This window comes from Adiantum capillus-veneris, chromosome 16 (assembly GCF_014529385.1).
Source record: "Adiantum capillus-veneris isolate H3 chromosome 16, ASM1452938v2, whole genome shotgun sequence".
Lineage (NCBI taxonomy): Eukaryota > Viridiplantae > Streptophyta > Polypodiopsida > Polypodiales > Pteridaceae > Adiantum > Adiantum capillus-veneris.
In genome coordinates, this window is record NC_140946.1 from 120,624,269 (window position 1) to 120,629,523 (window position 5,255).

Sequence of the window (5,255 nt, forward strand, 5' to 3'; positions counted from 1 at the left end):
ATGTCATCTAGACACATTTGCAAACCACTTTCACTCGAAGATGAAGCTATGAAAGGTTCTAAAATTAACCTTTGGTATCCTTTCAATAGTTCCACAGTACCTGGCTTCATCACCATTTGTGTCAAAGTTGCCCATGATGGCACAATCCATGGTGGTTCTACGCTCGCTAATGTGGCACGTACGAAAGTGACGACCCTTTGACCACATTTAGTTAAAGGAAAGGCACTACAACCTAGAAAAATATATTAATTTATCAAATACATATTAAAGATAATTTCAACAAATAGCGAGACAATATGGTTGTATATGAGTACTTTACCTTTGGTACGCAGCCTCGTGCATACTCCCATTCTTGTTGGTGATGTCTTCTCCGCGCGCTTTTGCCTAGGTCATTCTCTCATGAATCCACTCTACACTAATGAGATTTGGGAAACATGCAAGGTGTCTTGGCACTGGGGGTGCCCTCCTTCCTCCATGTGCTTGTTTTCATGCTTCCCTCTCTTGCAAACGCTTAGACTTTGCCACTGTGCACAAGTCCACCCACTTGGTCATAATCTTTGCATTGAGAATGCAAAATTTATCGACCACTTAGGATAGATTCATATCCATGTTAAGTAGTTTCCCCTTTCCACTTGTCAAGTGTGAAGTCATCCTTGAATCTTCCTCGTCTGACCACATGCGAGGCATTGAAGGATCAACTTGTGCCAAATACTCTGATATGTAAAAACATGCCTCTTGAACAATCCACCCTTTGGCCATACATGCCTCTGGTTGAGATCGTAGCCGTAGAAAATCTTTGAGTCTTTAAAAACATCTCTAAGAAGAACATCCATCGTGCGTGCACTATTCCACATATAGCTATCTCCTCCACCACGTGAACTAAGAGGTGAATTTGACTAAGAAGGACCGATCGAGGAAATTTGCAAGAAAACACACAAGGATACACTAACTGCTAGTTGAAATTAGTGTGTACATAAAAAAGGCGTAGTCGAGTGGATTCTTGTGGTGTACCTTACTAGCTCTCCTAATCTAAAAAATAGTATCCTTGACTTTCTTGTCCCCACATATACACATACTCACCGGCAGAATGAACTACAATGTAAATCAGGAAAAGGAAAAGCGAGTGATAGTCATACATACAAACTATAGACATAATATGGAGTATGAAGAATACTTGAAGCATCTTGTGCCAATAGTGGGACTTCAACCCATACAATTGAACTCTTCCACCCTTCTTTGCTTTTGTGAAAGCTCCCTTTAGCGACCTCATGTATCCTGTTGGTGTGCGAATAGAGGCAATGGTACCCTTCACCTTGTCTAATTCTTCTTTTGCTAGCCTCCATGGTGCTTTAGGAAGCACAATGTTTCCATTTGGGGCCACCGTGGAGTGGCAGAGGTGGGGAGACGTTTTAATAGCCTCAAATCCTCCCTCGCACCCAAAGAGTCCTTCTTGCCAATAATGCGGTCCCATAGTGTTTGGGCTACATTCTTGAATATGTGCATGGGATCCAAGAGGTGTTGTATTTTCAAGTCCTTCCAATATGGAAGCCTTAAAAATATGGAATACCTCGACATACCTTTTGGTGGAGGACACGGAGCCGGATTGTTGTTGTGGTGTTCCTCCCAAATGGTTGCCCAATCTGCCAATGTGAGCTTTAGAGGAGCCTTCCCATTTGTTGGAGCCTTGTGCTTGCTATGACCTTGGGGTAAGAAACGATGGTTGTTTGGATAGATTACCTTGAGAAAGGAATTTGGCCTCTCCGTTACCAACGATGGCCCGCAAGTAACTCATCACACATGTCACACATGTACTCATCCTCTACCTCAAAGTGTGAAGAAGACGATGTAGGAGCTGCTGACATAGAGCCAACAGCAGGATCATCATGTGGTGCACCCAAATCGCCCAATTGCTCTTGCCTCTGCCGTACGGCCTTGCGCGCCGGTGCACCACCACCGAACATAGACCAATGGGACACCTCCTCAAGCGACGGGTGAGTCGTGCTATCATATCTCCGAGCCCTTTTACGAGGATGCCAAAGCCCTTCGTTCTTCACGTGCTCCAAAGCAATGCGCCTCAAGCGAGGAATTGCCCTTTTGCAATTGGCGCAAGGACAAGGTAGTTTTTCCTTGAGCTAACGATCTCTCTTTGGGCCTCCAGGAGGACCACGATCATCCTAGTCGATGTTCTGCACATGTGAAAGGTTGTTTATTTAGTCATGTGTCATAAACACTTAATTTCATTAGAATAATTACACTTAATTTCATTAAAAAAACTACATATAGTTAAAGTCGAAGGGAATAAATGACAATGAGTGTTAAAATTATTTTTTAACTCAAAAAGATTTTAAAAATTCAATGATTAAACATTTAAAAGTACTACAAAATAAAGTATCCATAAAATTAAAAATCTTCATCAAAAAACTCAAAAGGCTAAAAAATGAAATGATGTATAGCTAAGGGTAGGGGGGGTGGTTTGTACCCCCCCCTACAACCTCGGATTCGCATGTATCCGTTTGAAATGACTCGCCATGGTAATATAGGTGGTAATAAACACGGTAATAGGCGCGGTAATAGTCGCGGTAATAACTGGCGCCTAAAAAAAGGAAAGACGGTAGAGTATGCCACGTTATTGTAGCATACCCTGCCTTCCCAGCGTTTCTTTCTCTCTGTCATCGATCACAAGCTTCCCCCTCCTCCTCTCCCCCACTCCCCATCTCTCTCTCTCCTTCAACAAGCCTCCCCTTCCCCCCCACACCTCTCCGTTCCCCCTCTCTCCTTCTCCAAGCTTCTCGAGTTTCGTCAAAGAGGGCTTCATACATGTTTTGTCAAGGGGTATTCCGCCATCTTCTTTGGACGCTCAACCTATTCAAAGCTCAACCGCGCTACAAAAACAAGATAAACACAAAAGCACATCCTTCCTCTTCCCCTTTTGTTTTCTACTACACACACACACACACATACACAAACGCATAAATAAATAAAAATAGAGAAAATTGAGAATCCATTATAACATACCTCATTCATTAGGAAACGGTTGTTTCGCACGGCTTTTTTGAAATGGTTGTTTTGCTAAGCACGTTTGAAAATGTTTTCTTTGCTACGCACGTTCGGAAATGATTGATTTGTCACGCACGTATTGTGAATGATTGTTTGGATAGTGTTAGATGAAATAGAGAGAGAGAGAGAAAGAAAATAAAGAGAGGGAGAGAAATAGATAAATAAAGTGAGAGAGAGAGAGAGAGAGAGAGAGAGAGAGAGAAATGTTAGATAAAGAGAGGTAAATGTTAAATAGAGAGAGAGAAATAGATAAAGAAGGAGAGAAATAGAGGGAGAGAATTAATGAGAGAGAAATAGATAAAGAGAGTGAGAGAGAAAGAGGGAGATAAATAGAGAGAGAGAGAGAGAGAGAGAGACAGGGAAAGAGGGAGATTTAAAGAGAGGGAGAGAAATAGATAGATAGAGAGGTAGAGGTAGAGGTAGAGGTAGAGATAGAGAGAGAGAGGGGGGAGAGAGGGAAAGAGGGAGATAGAGGGAAATAGGGATAGGGAAAGAGAGAGAGAGTAGATAGGCAGAAAGAAAGAGAGAGAGAGAGAGAGAGAGGGAGAGAAAGAAAGAGAAAGAAAGGGGGAGAGAGAGTAGATAAAGAGAGGGAGAGGAATATATATATATATATAGAGAGAGAGAGAGAGAGAGAGAGAGTAGGTTACTAGGAATTTACAAAAATGAAGAACCCACTTTCACCATTAAAACACACTGGTCTAGAATGCTCAAAAATACTCTTATTGGAAGCCATTATAATGAAAAGATGCTTGTTTAACAATGGAGAGAAAGAGAGAGAAAAAAAAGCTTAAACTTTGGTAGCTTGAGCTAGATTGCAATGTTTTAGCCAAAGTAAGACCCTGTTACCTGTCACCATCACCATCAAAACAAACATAAAAATGTTAGTAAAAAATGGTGGAAGGCAGGTGTCATATTATAATCCTACATATCATAGATGTCAAGCTAAAAAAGAACAATCAAAAGCAAGGGTAAGTTACAAACCTGAGAGGAAGATTCCATTGGAGCAAAGTGGTGAGGGGGTGTGGTGAGAGGGTGTGGTGAGATTTCTCTTTCTTGACAGCTTTTTTGTGAAAAAAATGTCACCTTAAAATGGACAACCAAACCTCTATATTTATAGGCTAGAGAGAAAGAAGGGTGTAACCTCAAAAACAAAGAGAGGGAAGCCCAAAGGGTGCAGGTTAGGGAGGGGTGTAGTGGGGGTAGTGGAGTCTTTTTTTATTTAAAAATTGGGGGGTAAGGTTGAAGTAAGAGATACTTCCATCCAAAATCTTGTAACCTTATAAGCCTCTTGGTCTAAGTTCTAAGGTGTGCACTATATTAGCCTTTAGAGGTGGTTTTTTTGCTAGTGAGAGAGAGAGAGAGAGAGAGGGAGAGAAAGAAAGAGAAAGAAAGAGACAGAGAGAGAGAGAGAGAGATAAAGAGAGGGAGAGGAATAGAAGGAGAGATAGAGTGAGAGAGGGAAAGAGGGAGAGAAAGAGAGAGATACAGGGAAATAGGAATAGGACAAGAGAGAGAGTAGATAGGGAGAAAGAAAGAGAGGGAGAGAAAGAGAGAGAGAGAGAGAGAGAGAGAGAGAGAGAGAGTAGATAAAGAGAGGGAGAGGAATAGAGAGAGAGAGAGAGAGAGAGAGAGAGAGAGAGAGAGAGAGAGAGAGAGAGGGAAGGAGAGAGAGTAGATAAAGAGAGGGAGAGAATAGAGAGAGAGAGAGAGAGAGAGAGAGAGAGTAGATAAAGAGAGAGAGAGAGAGTGTGTGTGTGAGAGAGGGAAATAGGGATAGGGAAAGAGAGAGGGTAGATAGAGAGGGAGAGAGGCAGAGAAAGAAAGAGAGAGATAGAGAGGAAGAGAAAGAAAGCCTGAGAGATAGAGTTAGAGTAGATAGAGAGGGAGAGAAAGTGACGGCAGCAAAGCGAACCCCGAACCCCCGACGGTCTCTAAAACACCGGGGACCGAATGGCGCGCCTCGCGTCTGTCATGGTAAAGCAAACAGGGGGCACCACCTAGCTTCAGCGGCTAGGACGCAAACAACACATCACCATAACAAAGTTTTCATCCAAGAGAGATGGATGCTTGGGAGTAATGATGAAGAGGAAAGGGAATGAGATCAAGTGAGAGAGAGAGAGAGAGAGAGAGAGAGAGAGAGAGAGTGAGGGAGGGGGTATAGCGGCTTAGTACTTAGGCACCACAAAAGGATGGCG